Source organism: Mesocricetus auratus, unplaced genomic scaffold (assembly GCF_017639785.1).
Source record: "Mesocricetus auratus isolate SY011 unplaced genomic scaffold, BCM_Maur_2.0 Super-Scaffold_100028, whole genome shotgun sequence".
Lineage (NCBI taxonomy): Eukaryota > Metazoa > Chordata > Mammalia > Rodentia > Cricetidae > Mesocricetus > Mesocricetus auratus.
In genome coordinates, this window is record NW_024429209.1 from 20823622 (window position 1) to 20840659 (window position 17038).

The window sequence follows — 17038 nt, forward strand, 5'->3', positions numbered from 1 at the left end:
CAAGACCATGAGGCGGAAATCCACACAGACAGTTGACCCAAACTTGCAGGGGCTCATGGCTTCTGGACCGGCAGCTGGGGAGCCTGTATGGGATGGAACCAGGCCCTCTGAATGTGGGTGACAGCTTTGTAGCCTGGTCTGTTGGTGGGACCCCTGGCAGTGGGATCAGGATCTATCCCTGGTGCATGAGGTGGCTTTTGGAGCCCATTCCCTATGGTGGGGATGCCTTGCTCAGCCTTGACTGGGGTGTGGGACTTGCTCCTGCCTCAACTGAGTGTGCCAGGCATTTGTTGACTGCCCATGGAGGCCTTGCCCTTTCTGAGGAGTGGATGGGGGTAGGTCAGGGGAAGGTGGAGGCAATGGGGAGGAGGAGAGGGAGGGGGGAACTGTGGTTAGTATGTAAAAATGAATAAAAAAGTAAAATGAAAAAAATGTGAGTGCCCTTGCATTTAGGGAAAATAGGTTAAGAACTGAGATGTTGTCTTGGTGGATTTTTTCCTTTGATGAGTATGAAGTGTGCTTCCTGAAAGGTTCAGGCATTACTCTGGCCTGCCCTGTTACCTGGCAGGATGCACTCAGGCAACACTCTGGCCAGCCCAGAGTTCCGTGAGAACCAGGCAGGTGCAAAGGACCCCTTTAAAGGACTGACCCCTGCCCGTTTACGCTCTCTTACTCTTATTCTTACTCTCTTTCCCTCTTACACTCTTACTCTCATCTTACTCTGTCTCTCTCTGTCTCTCTCATATTTTATCTCTCTCTCTTCTCTGCACGGGCTGGTTACCTCTCACCCCACTTTCCCTCCCCGTCCACCAATAAACTCCACGTGGGATCGTTGAGTCGTGGTTTGTGTCTCCTTACTGGATAAACCTAAACATTTTAACAACACTTCCCCATCTCTTTTGATTAGTTTTGGTTGGAAGTCTCTTTTGTTAGATATTAGAATAGCTATGCTAGCTTGCTTCTTGGGTCCATTTTGCTTGGAGATTCTTTTCTCTTTACTAAAAGACCCAGAGACTTATATTGGGGTTCAAACTTCAAACTGAAGTTTTTTTCTCCAAGATCAGAAAAGCAAAGCAAGGTGGTCACTAGCTCTTACTGCTACCTCAGACTGAAAGGCAACCCTGGCTCCACCAAGCCTCAGACTGCTGCCTCTCCTCAGCGAGACTGGAGAATCCTTCAATGTCTTCCTATCCTCACTGTGGCTGGAGAATGAATGCCTGATTCTGACTACTGAAGACCCTGCTCCTATCGTTTATGCCCCTCTAGTGCTGGGACTAAAGGCATGTGATCCCACGAGCTGAGATCATCTCTGTGTGAGCTGTTTCTCTTTAGGACTGATCAATCTTGTGTAGAGCTGGGTGGCTCTTAGACTCACAGAGGTCCGTCTACCTCTTAACCCTGAGTCCTAGGATTAAAAGTGTGCTCCACAACCTCCTAGCTTCTGGCTGCTAGGATTAAAGTCTTTGAAGTTGAGTTGTGTTTCTGTATGCAGCAGAAGGATGGATCCTGCTTTTGCATCCATTGTCTTACTCTGTGTCTTTTTATTGGGAAATTGAATCCATTGATAATGAAAGATATTAGTGACCAATGATTGTTGATTCCTGTTATTTTGTTGTTATTTGTGGTGTGTGTGTGTGTGTATGTGTGTGTTTCCATTCTTTAGGTTTTGCTGGTGTGAGATTATTTATTTACTGTGTTTTCATTATTGTAGTTAACCTTCTTGAGTTGGAGTTTTCCTTCTAGTACATTCTGTAGGGTTGGGTTTGTGAATAGATATTGTCTAAATTTGACGTTGTAATGGAATATTTTAGTTTTTTCATCTATGGTGATTGAAAGTTTTGCTAGGTGTAGTTGTCTGGCTGGCATCTATGGTCTCTGAGAGTCTGTAAGGCATCTGTCTACCTCCTGGCTTTTCGAGTCTCCACTGAGAAATCAGGTGCAATGCATTTGTATGTTACTTGGCCCTTTCCCCTTGCAACTCTTCCCATTCTTTATTTGTTCTGTATTTTTAGTGCTTTGGTTGTTATGTGGTGGGGGGTGACTTTTATTTTCTGGTATAAGATATTTGGTATTCTGTAAGCTTCTTGTACCTTTATAGGCATCTCCTTCTTTAGGTTAGGAAAATTTTCTTCTATGATTTTATTAAAATATTTTTTTCTGGGTTTTTGAGTTAGGATTCTTCTTCTTCTATCCCTGTGTTTCTTAAATTTGGTCTTTTCACAGTGTCCCAGATATCCTGGATATTTTGTGTCAGGAATTTTTTTAGATTTAATGTTTTCTTTGACTTAAGTATCAATTTCTTCTATCATATCTTCTATGCCCGAGAGTCTCTCTGATTTCTTGTATCCTGTTGGTAATGCTGGTGTCTGTAGTTCCTGTTCACTTACCTAGGTTTGTCTATGTCAGGATTCCTTCAATTTGCATTTTCTTTATTGCTTTATTTCTTCTATTTTCATCTTCAAGCCTTAAACAGTTTTAATTATCTGTTTGTTTTGGTTTCTTTAATTGATTTATTTTTTTCCTCCTATTATTTGCTTATATTTTCCTGCATTTCTTTAAGGGATTTATTCATTTCCTATAATTGTTTGCTTGTGTTTTCCTGGAATTCTTTAAGAGATTTATTAATTTCCTCTTTAAGGACCTCTATTATCTCCATAAAGTTGGTTTTAAGGTCATTTTCTTGGGCTTCTACTGTGTTGGAATATCCAGGGCTTGCTGTAGTAGGATGGCTGGGCTCTGGTGGTACCATATTGCTCTGCCATTGTTGACTGTGTTCCTGCACTGAAGTCCAGGCATCTGAGTTTGAGATGAATGTGGGTCTAGGTGCCGATTTCTGAGTTTGTCTTTGTTGGATGGGTGTTTTGTTCCTTGGTTTCTGTTTCTTCTCTGGTCTTCTTGGTCTGTATTTCTGGCAGCCAGTGGTGACCTCTGGTCCAACTGGGCGTCTTTGTCAGCGTTAGGGGGACTGGACTTCTGACAACTAGTGTAGCCTTTGGTCCCACAGGGGCTCTCTGTTCTTGTGATTGACTCCAAAGGAGACTCTGAAGGGATATCTCAGCAGTGAAGAGCATTGGCTGCTCTTCCAGAGGACCCAGGTTCAATTCCGAGAACCCACATGGCACCTCAAAAATGCCCGTAACTCCAGTTCCAGGTGATCCAACACCCTTACACAGACACACATGCAGGCAAAACACCAATGCACATAAAAATAAAACTGAAGATAAAATAAATAATTTTAAAAGCAACATTAAACTATAGGTGTGTATTTATACATTGACTTACGTGTGTTACAGATACCTTTAGGTAGATAGTTAATAGTGTTATTCATTATGATTTCTTAAACATTTTTTTTGTTATTTTACCCTCTTCTCTCTCTCCCTAAGTAGACCCACTCCCCATTTTCGAGTCTCCCTCATCAAATCACGTGAACCCTGCTATTCCCCTCTCCACTGCTTGCTTCTTGCTGGTCTTTTTACTCTTTGCTCTTGACTCTTTGGGGGACCCTCCACGCAGCTTCCTAATAGATACCCAGAAGCTTATTCTTTCTTATGAATGCCTGGCTTTCACTTAGCATGTTTCCAGCCAGCTTTTCTTAACTTATGCCATCTATCTGTTGCCTCTGGCTTTTCTGGAATCTTTTGTTTTGAGACTGTAATCCAATGACATCACTCCCCAGCCCTTCCCCTTTCTCCCTCCAAATCCTCCCAGTTGTCTCACCTTGCTTGCTGTAAAATTCATGGCTTCTTTTTCTTTAATTGTTGTTACATAGAGAGAGAGAGAGAGAGAGAGAGAGTGTGTGTGTGTGTGTGTGTGTGTGTGTGTGTGCGTTCTAAGTACATAAATACAACCATCTCAGTCTGTATAGTGTTACTTCTGTATGTTGTCAGGACTGGTCATTTGGCACTGGGTGACCAATTGGTATGCTTTTCTCCTGAAGAGTGGACGACAAAAGTGTGGCACATGTACACATATGCACATGGAATTTGTGAAGAAAGACGAAATCTTCATGCAAATGGATGCAGCCAGAAAAGATTTCATTGAGTGAGGTAACCCAGACAGAAAAAGACCAATGTCGTATGTTTTCTCTTATATCAGGCTGCAAGCTCCAAATCTTCAGATGCAAGTACAGATCCCGGTGTAGCTAACAGAAGCCAAGAAAAGCCCTGTTGTGATATTTTGCTTGTATTCTAACAAATAAAGCTTGCTTGAAGATCAGAAGGAGGAGCTAGTCATGCCTAACAAGCGACCTATGCAGTCTCCAAAAGGAGGATGGGGCCCCACAACAACTCCACCAGGAGTATGACAATGCTGCCAAGCTGAAAACCATCATTAAAGATGGGCTTTGGACTACAAACGGCTCAGGACAATTTTGAGGTGGCTAGCTTTGATGATCCAGCCTCACAGACTACTCTAGCCAGGATTTGAAATAAACCCTGCAGTTTCCCATTACACAGAGGCTGGACAACAAATGATACAGCTACCTCTCCCAGGACTTGACAATAACCCACATATTTCTTATCAGGATCCCCTAAAGATGACTTTGTCCCCAGACAGCAGGAAGTAAATTTAAGAACAGGATGCCCACATTCCTAAGAGGTGGGGTGGGTGGTTTTTGGTCTTTTAATCGGGTTATGGCTATTTATCATTGTTTGGGGGGTTGGTTGCAAGTTGTTATTGGTAATGGTCAGGAAAAAAGTTGAACAAAGAGGATTAGATTCAGAGTTCTTGTTTTGAAAAAGGGGGATATAGACATGATAGGATATAAGGGTAGATTATTGAATCGCCTCTGGAAAGAAAAAGGAGGGGGTATAGAAATAGTATAAATAGAGAGATTATTGAATCTACTTTTAAACCAAAAAGCAGCTGCTAGTTTTAAATATTTTACATTGATAGGAATTTTTGTATATTGATACAAATTTAAGATTATTTTTATTAGAACATACTGTATATACATTTCTAATCTTGTTCAAGGTATTACACCTTTGCAACTCACTCAACAATGTAATGCAAATTTTTAGCCCCTGAAAGTTATTATTAACAACTATTTAGGATAAAAAGAAATGCAGGTTAGCAGTTAGTCACCTATTACAATTGAACTTGTAGTCACGTTAGGTATATTTTCAAGGTCAAACAGAGATATATTTTAGATAGGTCATCTTCAAACACTTCAGAGATCTACACAATGTTTATTTAAGATGCTTTAATAACATAAGTTTTTTTTTATAGCCAAAGTCTTTTATTAAAACAACTAATGTTTTTACCTGTCACTGGAAAATGTTTTTGTTGTTGTTGAAATTAGAAACAAGCTTGCTTCACATGTCAATCCCAGCTCCCTCTCCCTTCCCTCCTCCCCCGACTCCCCAACCCCCACCCATCTCCACTCTGCTCTCCAGAGAGGGTGAGGCCCTCCATGGGGGATCTCAAAAGTCTGTCAGGGCCTAGGCCCTTTTCCATGTGTCCAGGCTGAGAGAGCACCCCTCCACTTGGAATGGGCTCCCAAAGTCCATTTGTGTGTATGCCAGGGATAAATACTGATCTAGTACCCAAGGCCCCATAGATTGCCAAGGCCTCCTCACTGACACCCAAGTTCAGGGGGTCTGGATCAGTCCCATACTGGCCTCCCAGCCATCAGTTTGGGGTCCATGAGCTCCCCCCTTGTTCAGGTCAGCTGTTTCTCTGGGTTTCACTAGCCCAGTCTTGACCCCTTTGCTCATCACTCCTCCCTCTCTGCAACTGGGTTCCAGGAGTTCAGTTCAGTGTTTAGCTGTGGGTGTCTGCCTCTGTTTCTATCAGCCACTGGATGAAGGCTCTAGGATGGCATGTAAAGTAGTCATTATCAGGGAAGGGCATTTAAGGTAGCCTCTCCACTATTGCTTAGATTGCCAGTTGGTGTCATCCCTGTAGATCTCTGGAAATCTCATGAGTGCCAGATCTTTCCTCAAACCTATAATGACTCCCTCTATTATGGTATCAAAAACACCAATGACAGTTTATGCTGGAGAGAATGTGGAGAAAGGGGAAAATTCCTCCACTTCTGGTGGGAGTGCCAACTCGTACAGCCACTTTGGAAATCAGTATGGAGATTCCTCAGGAAAATGGGAAATCAGTCTACCACAAGAGCCAGCAACTCCACTCTTAGGCAGATACCCAAAAGATGCTCATTCATATAACAAGGACGTCTGTTGCACTAAATTCATAGCAGCATTATATGTAATAGCCAGAACCTGGAAGCAACCTAGTTGCTCCTCAACTGAAGAGTGGATAGAGAAAATGTGGTACATCTACACAATGGAGTACTACTCATCGGAAAAAAATGGAATCTTGAAATTCTCATGCCAATGGATGGCACTAGAAGAAACCATCCTGAGGGAGGTAACCCAGTCACAAAAAGACAAACATGGTATGTACTCACTCATATATGGATTTTAGACACAGAGCAGGGAGTTGCCAGCTTACAATCCCATCACCAGAGAGTCTGGGAAATAGGGAGGACCCTAAGAGAGATATGTGTGGTGTGGTCCCCACCCCCCAGAAGGGGAACAGACAGGATCTCTTGAGCAGATGAGCAGATTGGGAGCATGGGAGAAGGGAGAGGGAGAGGGAGCTGGGAGAAAGAGACGGTGAGAAGAGGAGGGGAGAGGAGCACATGGGGGGAATAATAGAGAACAGGATGACTGCTGCACTTTGCCAAGACAAGGTAAAAAAGCCCTTCAGAATTTGCTGCTTCACAGAAAAGTCTGTCAGATACACTAGGCCTGTAGGCTGAAGATGGATGCCCCAAAACTACAGAGAAAACTTGTGTGGCTGTCCAGGCAGTCAGATGTTTCTGTCATTTCTCACATTTTTTTGTAAGTCACTTGCTCGAACTTCTCGGTTTCTCAGTTAATATTATTTCCTTCTCAGGTCTCTGATGGAGTTGAAGACTAGATAGTTACGGTTATAGTTTCCCTTGTTACCAGAAATTCAGAAAAGAATTTCACTAAAGAAATGTAAAGTGTATAAGGATGATAGACATAAAAAGATAGTTTTGGTAATGCAAGTTAAAATAGAAAGTGAATTGGGTACAACCTTTTGGACTCACCAAAATAGGATAGATAGTGGAGTATTTTCTCTGAATTTGTCAAATGGTAATGAACTAGACATTGTTGGTGCATTTATTACCTGTATATATTGTATATAGTTATTGTACTCATTGTATATAGTTTTTCTTATATAACCTTTTTTTTTTAAAAAAAATTAGACAAAAAGGGAAATGTGGCAACATCTTGTTTGTACTCTAACAAATAAAGCTTGCCTGAAGATCAGAATGTGTAGCTAGCCACTAGTTAACCATAGAGGTCTGGATGTCTGTACAGACAGACAGGAAGTGACGTGGCTGGGTGGAGAGAGGAGGGTAAGGCAGGAGGAGACAGGATCTCCATCCCTTTTCAGTCTGAGGATTTTGTAAAGGTAGGATCTCTAGTGGCTGCTGTTTTGCCTCTCTGCTCTTTCAGCTTTACCTCCTAATGTCTGACACTGGATTTTTATTACGAAGACCCATTAGAACTTGTGATACATTCAGCCTGTGGCCTGGCAGTGATGGCACATGCCATTAGTCCCAGCACTTGGGAGACAGAGGCTAGCAGATCTCCGTGAGTTGGAGCCAGTCTAGTTTACAGAACGAGTTTCAAGACAGCCAAGGCTACACAGAGAAACCCTGTCTTGAGAAGCAAAACAAAGAAAGAAAGAAAGAAAGAAACAAACAAAGAAAGAAAGAAAGAAAGAAAGAAAAGGAGTATGATGGCTAGTTTTATGTCAACTTGACACAAGCTGGAGTCATCTGAAAGGAAGAAGCCTCAAAGGAGAAAAAGCCTCCATACAGCTGTTGGGTGTTTTCTTAATTAGTGACTGAGTGGAAGGGCCCCAGCCCATCATGAGTGGTGCCACCCCTGGGCTGGTAGTCCTGAGTTCTATAAGAAAACAGTCTGAGCAAGCCAGTAAGCAGCAACCCTCCATGGCCTCTGCATCAGTTCCTGCCTCCAGGTTCCTGTCCTGTTTGACTTCCTGTCCTCACTGCTTTCAGTGATGGACTGTGTAGGAACTCTGACGCGTTGGTGGCACATGCCTTTAATCCCAGCACTCAGGAGGCAGAGGCAGGTGGATCTCTGTGAGTTCGAGGCCATCCTGGTCTACAAAGCGAGTTCCAGGAGAGCCTCCAAAACAATACAGAGAAACCCTGTCTCGAAAAACCAAACCAAACCAAACAAAACAAAACAAAAACAAACAAACAAAAAAAACTAGGCATTATACTAATCCTGCCCCCTAATCACCGGCACACACAGTGACACGGCTATGTCACCGTCATGTCACTCATCGTGAGACTCAGTGTGCATGTACAACGACCCCTTTATAAGCCCCACAACTGCCCCCTTCACCCTCTCTCAGCTCTGCACGGGTTGGTTACCTCTCACCCCCCACCCCTTTCCTTCCCTGTCCACCAATAAAACTCCACGTGGGACCGGAGTTGACTCACGGTTCGTGTCTCATTACTGGGTAAACCTAGCCATTTCAGCAGCAGACTGTTATATGGAACCGTATGTGAAATAAACCCTGTCTCCCCCAAGGTGCTCTTGGTCATGGTGTTTCGTCACAGTGATAGCAGCCCTAACTCAGACAAGCCCCAACTAGCAGGACGCTGAGAAAGAGCGGTTAGCAGAAGGGCGCAGTGAGTGTTTAGTGTGAGAAACTTCGCACGTGGAGTCAAAGGGAAAGATGGAAGGGCAGCCACGGCATGCGTAGGAAGCTTTTCTGGAAAGATCCTGGATCACTCCCCCCCCTTCCACTTTCCTGGCTCAGTGGCCTTCATGCAATGCTGCCGGAGTCTCTCTGGCCACCGAGTGAGTGACAGAAAAGACCTACTCTGCGGAGAGCACGGCCACCCTCGGGTTTCACTTGATATGTTCCCCTAGCCAGAAGCAGTGAGCGGAGCAGGGGTTTCAGCCCTGTCTTTCCAGCCCTGTCCGTCTTGAGATTGCAGCCCTCTGCCAAGGAGACCCATGGACTCTGGGGCTCTCACATTGCTTTGGATTTAATAAGACTGTGTGTACTTCAGCATTCATGAGATGGCCCGGCAGGTAAGGGCACTTGCTGTCAAGCCTGATGACCTGAGTTCTGTAGTGACCAGTCCCCCATTTTAGCAGCCATTATGGGCTAGAATGTGCTTGCATGACCTTGCCGCTCATGTCCTGGTCACTAAGGTCAGATGCCTTCCTTGTGGCAAGGAACCAATCAGAAGTTAGCTGGCAGGGCTGTGCTTTACAGACAGTGCACAACAGTGCTGTGCAGAGCATAGCAACCGCCCTGGCCATAACAACCAGTTGACCAATCAACACAGGGTGGGTCACCCAAACCTGGAAGCGCACCAATCCTGAGACTGTTTCATACCCCTAGACACTCCCCTTACGCTGTCCTTTAAGGTCCCTGCCTCGAGGTTGCTTGGGGTCTTTCTCCAGCCATTTGCTATGGTGGTGGGGTGAAGGGCCCCAGCTAATGGGGTTAGCGTGTTAAACATCTACAATAAAAGACTCTTTGCTTTTGCATCGAAATGGGCCTCTTGGTGATTTTGGGGTTCAGATTTTGGGCACAACAGTTCGATCCCCAAGACCCACATGGTTGAGAGAACTGACTCCTACACATCTCTGACCCCTTCCCATGCCTCCCCAATAAATAGGTAGATAACTAATTTTTTTTTGTTGTTGTTGTTTAAAAAAAGAAACCCTGATCAAACTCAACGTCATTCCCAGTAGTGCACTTCCGGTGACTGTCCAGAACTTTCTGTCTAGATGAGATTTTTCCCCCTGTTTTCCATTTCTCATGCCCCCTAAACAAATTATCCCTAAATTTCTGACTCTTGGCAATTTCAGTGATTCCTCATCTTGAGAAGCTTGGGGTAACTTCTTGTGTGTCTGTGCATACACAGGTGTGCACACGTGTATGCAGTGTGTGGGTCCATTGACAACCTAGATTATTATTTCTCTGGGCTTTTTGAGTCAGGTCTCCCTCTGGTCTGGGGCTCAAGTCGGCTGGGCTGGCTGCTCAGTGAGCCTCATGGATCACTCTGTTTCTCCTAGCACAGGGATGGCAAGGGGACATGCTCAGTGTTCTTTTTCTTTCTTTTTTTTCCCCTTCAAACACAAGTTCTCAGGGCAAAGCTCAGGTTCTCACATTTGTGAGGCAAACAAGCTATCTGCCCACTGAGGTATCTGTTTCTCTCAAAGGGTGTTTTTTTTTTTTTTTTAAAGCTAAGCCTGCTTGCCTTATTAGCAATCTCCCATCCCCTGGTGCTGCCTCCACCTAAATTATTTCTTTCTCTTTCTCTGCTAAAAGCATTTTCCATGAAAAGACTCTTTCACACAGGGGTATGTAATTTGGCTAGAAAATCCTTGCAGGATGCTAAAATGTCACCTTGTATGTGTGCCCTGAAGGAGTTGTTCCCAAACCCTTTTGTCTTTTATTCGTCTAATTGATGTTGTTTGGTCCTTATCTCCTCAGAAAAACACAGGAACAGGAGGAGGTCCAAAACCAGCTGCCAGGCTCCCAAAGAGGATGCAGGGAAACATTGGGAGGGTTGTGCGCAGAACCTGGGTCTTTTCTTTTTTCTCTTCTTTCGCAGGCTTCCTTGTTAGAATGGTTGGAAGTCACTCAAAGGGTGGACTGCTGTTTGGTGGCCATGGCCCACATGGCCACAGGTCTTTCATGCCACCAATGGGGACAGCATGGCGGTCTGTGCGTCAGCGTTCATTCTCTGTGCGAGAAGCATAATTAGGTTTGCTAAAGAGGACAGAACCTGGCTCTTCTGTGGAACTTGGCAGTTCTTACCGTTTGGCTGGAGGCAAAGTTAGTTTTCTAGCTATGCTGGAGGAGAATGGACCAGACTTGGGCCTCCACTTCTGACCTCCACAGGAGACCTGGGAAACAGGGACGTGTTTTCAGCTGCATGTTGGGTAGGGACAGGTTGTTCAGGCGGCTTCTTTTTGTGTGGTCCATTCTTGCTGACATTTATCTCGATGAACTGTGAGAGTGCCCAGTGTGTTGACTGGGGACGGTGAGTGGGGGGGTCAGCTGTCCGCAGTTTCAAAAGATAAAGCTGTCACCTCTTTTATACCTATGGGCCAAGTCCTTTCGCTGATGAGTGCCTGGGCACCATCGGGGGAGAGTCAGCATCTTGTCTTTCTCTACAGACAACCTTCTTATCTTTTCACTCGCTGGCCAGCATGGGACCTGGTAAGGAGGAGAAGAAGGGACTGTGATTCCCACGCCCGAGCTAGGAAGCAGAGGCAAAGAGATGCAAGATGCCTCTGTCCAATTCCTGACCGGATCCTTTTTGACACTGGGCTGTTGCCTAATTTGTCACTGGCCTGAGGATGAGACTAAGGTGTGACTCAACAGCAACATGAGTATGTGTGTGGTTGGGTGATGTGCCACTCTTCCACGTTCTGGGGGCCAGGCCAGCCCAGTAAAGTATAGCTCCTGGCAACCAGGGCATGACCTGCTGAGTACCCCTTACTCATTACTGAGTAAGACGGTGCATGCCATACAATGTTCTGAACGTAAGTGGAGTGTGACAAACACCGGGTGTGTTCTGTTTAGAGAGTTTGGGGTAGAGGGCCGACGAGATAGTTCAGTGGGTAAAGGCACTTGATGCTAAGTGTCATGGTGGTCGTTTGATTCCCCAGATCCCACTCGACGGAAGGAGAGAACCAATACCGTGAAGTTGTCCTCTTATCTCTAGACACACACTATGGGATACATGTGCCCTTCCACCCAATAAATGTAAAAAAAAAACAAAAACAAAAAGAATTTGGGGTAGAGTTGGTGGGAAGGAACATTCTGTGTATGTCTCAGAAACTGTATTCAAAAGGCTTGAGGGTGGGGCTTAGTTGGAAGGATGCCTGCCTTGCGTGTGACCAGGCTGTGGGCTTGGTATCCAATGCCACATGAACTGGGCGTGGTGACATAAGCCAAGTAATTCTGCGTGGGAGGTGAAGGCGGGGAGACCATGGGTTCCGGATGTCGTCTTTTGCTGTGTAGCAAGTTTCAGGCTGGTCTGGACTACCTGAGAGTCCGACCAAAGCAATACAAATAATAACAAGCCCGCGGAGCAAAGACACGGGAACAGCCTGTAAAGGAGGAAGGGCAGGTGGGAAGAAGAGTCCGGTTGTCTGCCATGAATCATCTCGCAAGGACCGGCCTCGCACCTTAAAACACAGCAGCATCCTACAGGCAGAGCCCGGGAGCAGGGCAGCCTGACACGTGGCGCCTTGTAGGTGGAAGGCTTTTGGATGAGGTCCCCAAAAGCAGCTCTTTTCCAGGGCCCTGGTGATAAACATGCCCTTGAGGGCAGTTGCCTGCCAACTCAGCGGGCTGCCAAGCAAGGCGGAGGAACGTAGCAGGGGCAGCTGCCTGTCCCACCGCTCCGCCGAAACTCCTGGCAGGAGCACCTGGAGGAAGGGACGGTTTACTTTACCTCAGCTCGTGTTTGCTATACAGTTCCTCAAGATGGGGAAGGGGGGGGAGGTGGGGGCATAAGGTGCCAGTCAGGTCAAGAGGCAGAGACAGGGAGGGAGGGAGGGATGGGGTGGGGGAGGGGGAGGGGGAAGGGGGAGGGGGAGGAGAGCACTCAGCTCGCTGTCTCCTTTCCATGCAGTTCAGGACCCCAGCCCTTGGGACTGTGCTTTTCACACTAAGGGTGGTCTTCTCAATTAAGTCCCCCTGGAAACACCCCCACAGAGATGTCCAGATGTGGCTCCTAGGGAATTGCCAGTCCGGTTGCCTTGACAATCAAGATGAACCACCATAAAGACTGACTTGGATTAACTGATAGCCAACACGGAAAGCAGACCCTGGCTGGCCAGTGTCGTCAGTAGGGCTGCACACACGGCCCTTGCATACCCAAGGCAGTAACAGCGCGGAGCTGTTCTCTTCCTGTCCCATTGTCTTAATCACTGTTCCATCGCTGCAAAGAGACACCGCGATCAAGGAAGCTCTTCTAAAAGAAAGCATGTAGCTGGGCGCTTGCTTACAGCTCCAGAGGCTTAGGCCATTATTGTCATGGGAGGAGAATGGCACTGTGCAGGCAGATATGGTGCTGGAAGAAGTAGCTGAGTGATGCAACCTCATCCACAGAGAAGGAGGAGGGAAGGAGAGAGGGAGAGAGAGAGAGAGAGACAGACAGACAGACAGACAGACAGACAGAGAGACAGAGAGACAGAGACAGAGAGAGGGTCATTTTTTTTTTTCCGAGACAGGGCTTCTCTGTAGTGTTTTGGAGCCTGTCCTGGAACTTGCTCTGTAGACCAGGCTTGGTCTCGAACTCACAGAGATCCACCTGCCTCTGCCTCCTGAGTGCTGGGATTAAAGGTGTGCACCACCACCCGGCAAGGGTCATATTTGAAACCTAAAAGTCTACCTCCATGGACACACCTCCAATAAGGCCACACTTCGTAATCTACTAAGCATTCCAATGGCCTAAGGGAGCCATTGTTATTCATTCAAATGACCACACCTATCATGTGTCCTCTCAAAGCAAGCAAAGCCAAGCCTGCACCCTTCACAGCTCCAAACCCACTCCTCACTCTAACTTGTCCATTTTGTTGCCCCAACAGCGGTGCTGGAACTGTGCCAATAAAATATCCATCGGTAGCATCTGGACAATGAAGCAAACGGAACCTGACAGGGGGGGTCTTGGTCTCTTCCGATCTGCCATGAGACAGTATGTGGAGAGGGGACACCAGGCTGTCGCCTGTGCGAAGGTGATCTCTGCCGCCTGCACAGGTACCCTGACAAGTCCTTAGCACAGTACCAGGCACTGAACAGTGCTCAGCAAGCAGCCATTGACTAAATGAGGGAATCGACAAGGAGTCAGTGGACATACCGCATCCGAGCACTCCAGGTATCACTTAGCAGTGGGGCTCGGCGGGAGTGTGGACAGTCAACGAACCTCACCAATTAACTTGTAAAGCGTGCCTCGAAGGTCCCCAAACTAGACAGACCACACAATTACAGGCAGAGGACCAGCAGTCACTCAGATCTGATTGGTGGCCTCACCAGCTGCCTTGAACTCAAGAGCATGTCTAAGGAGATCTGAGCTGGGAGACACAGGGCTGTGGTCCAGCATGTTGCTCACAGCAGGTCTCAGGGAGGCTCGTGCCACTGTCCAAACTGCCTTCAGTTGAAACCACAGCTGCTACATTTGGGTCCAAAACCGAGATTAAAAAAAAGTGCTGATCCTTATGTCCTTGGTAAGCCAACTCGTGTCCCTATTAGAAGCGTCCAGATGATCGACTGGGGAGTCCCCAGACGGCCTGTGAGCATGGTCACACTGCTGCAGGTGAGTTCAGTGTTGGGTTGTACTAGCCTGTACCCAGCTCTTCTGTTTCCATTCATAGTCAAGGAAATATTCAACAAACAGCCTTACTGTACCTGCTTGGGGGCGGGGAGTAGGACACGCTCTTGAGAGCTGGGACTGACCCAGAGATGCAACCAGAAAAGCCCCTTTGATGGACTGTATGCTGCGCTACCAATGAGAGCTAGCCGCAGACGGTGACGGCACTGATGACAGGAGACGATTATGCGTGTGCTCGCGTGATCGAGTGCATTTGTGCATGCCTGAGGAAGTCCGAAGACGACCTCAGGGGATTCCCTTGAGACCGGGTCTCTTATTGGCCCCGAGCTTACCGATTCAGTTAGGTCGACTGGCCAGTAAACCCCAGGGACATTTCTGCCTCTGCTTCCTCAGTCCTAGGACTGTAAGCACCACTGCCCCTGGTGTGGTGGTGTGAAAGAAAATGGCCCCCATAGGGAGTGGCACTATCAGGAGGCGTGGCTTTGTTGGAGCAGGTGTGGTCTTGTTGGAGGAAGTGTGTCACTGTGGGGGTGGGCTTCCAGGTTGCCTATGCTAAAGTTATGCCCAGTATCTCAGTTCACTTCCCGTTGCCTGCAGATCAAGATGAGGAACCCCTGGCTCCTCCTCCATCTCCGTGTCATGCCGTCATGATGATAATGGACTAAACCTCTGAAAGTGTAAGCCACCACATTGAATGTCTTTCTGAAACTGCAAACTAGCCCCAGTTAAATGTTTTCCTTTACGAGAGTTGCCATGGTTGATAGAAATCCTAAGTAAGATACCTGGCGTTTTGTGTGGGTTCTGGGATTGCACTCACATCCTCAAGCCTGTAGGGCAAGCACTTTAATGAGTGATTTACCTCCCTGAGTCTGTAATGGTGCCTTAAATCTACAAAGTCCTTTGTTCTAATTACACACAAGGGCAGCTGGAGGATGGGAAAACAGCCACTGGAACCCATGTGCCGAGGGTCTTTGGGATGCCGAGAAGGATGGAAGACCACAATCTGTGCCGAGTCTTTTTCCTTTACAGTGTCATGTTTCCCAAGAGTGGTCCAGGAAGAAGGTGGTTCCCCCACATCTTCAAATGAGCACCAGCTGCCAGTTCTTTTAGCTTCCTCACTGTGGGTGGAAGGTTAACTTGGTGCCTCACACTGCTGTCGCCATGATTTCTCTGACACAACAAACTCCATTACCTGGTGCACGAGCCAGAGGAGAGTCTTTCTTCCTTGAGTCACTTTGGTGAGGTATTTTGTTGTGGAAATAAGGAAAGTAGCTAATAGAGTAGTATTTAATATAGGTTGGAATGTTTGCTATGGACATCAGCCACTTGGTACCTTCACCACAACTGATTCCAGAATTTGCATTTTAAACATAACTAACCAACCCATAGTATTGGCTGCATGTGTACTAAAATTATAGTTTGGTATTTATGACTTCTAAGAAAACATCTTTTATGGACAGGCATGGTGGTGTATGCTTTTAATCCTAGCACTTGGCAGGCAGAGGCAGGTGGATCTCTGTGAATTTGAGGCCAGCCTGGTATATATAATGAGTTCTAGGCCAGCCAGGGATACAAAGTGAGACTCTGTCCTAAACAAACCCAAACTACTGCCTTTTATGTTTTATTAAAAAAATCAATTGAAAAACCTCACACTAAGTTCATATCAGCAATGGTCACTTGTTAACGTCAGAAATAAAACTCTACTCAAAATGAGGGTTTTCTGGAAGAACGTCTTTGCGGTAACCTGTTTTTGTGGGACTTCAGTGGGATCCAGCCGACTTGCCCGGTTCATACCTGAGAAGGGAGTGTGGATTGAGAAATGCAGGTAAAGAAGCTAAGAAAAAGGCAGAGAAACAGGATAGAGTCAGGAGGGCAATCCCAGATGCCTCAAGTTTATTCTTCCTAATTCTTAAGTACCCCAACCAAAAGGGGGACATGGCAAAAGACTTCTTTATCATGGAACAAACAGACTTTCTTCCCTTAATCCTCCAAACATTTGGTAACCATACCATAGACTCAATTTCCAGTTATCCAGCCTATCCAGAGTAACAACACCTCAGACCAAGTCTGTTGTTATTTAGATGAGGCATCCACTACCAAGATCAAGCATCCTACAGTAGCCACATCTTAGATCTTTAGGTCTTACGACTTTAACCTTGGAAGAGTAAGAACAGTTTTGAACTCTCTGACCTTGGGTCAAGATGAAGCAGAGCCGTCTTTATGGGCCCCAACAAATCTTAGCAAGAGTCATATAAGCCCTAAGTCAAAGAAATCAGAAATAATTTCTTGTTAAAAAGAAATACTTTTATTACGTTTATTTATCTCTGTGCATATGTTGTGCATATGCAGTTACAAGTGTGTAAGCATGTGAGCTCAGGTGCCCATGGAAGTCAGAAGAGGGTGTCATAATCCCGGAGCTAGAGTTACAGGGGCTGTTGAGCCTCCCATTGTGGGTCCTGGGAACTGAACTCTGGTCTTCTGCAAGAGCAACAAGTTCTCTTGATCACAGGGGTCATCTCTTTCTCTCTAGCCCCAGAAACATTTTCAAAAGGATGTTACATGAAACTTGACTATAGGTATGCCATGCTACTGGTGAGAAAGAGTATGTTTCAGTGTTGTCAATTATCTCTAAATGGGCTTAGAGAAACTCCAATA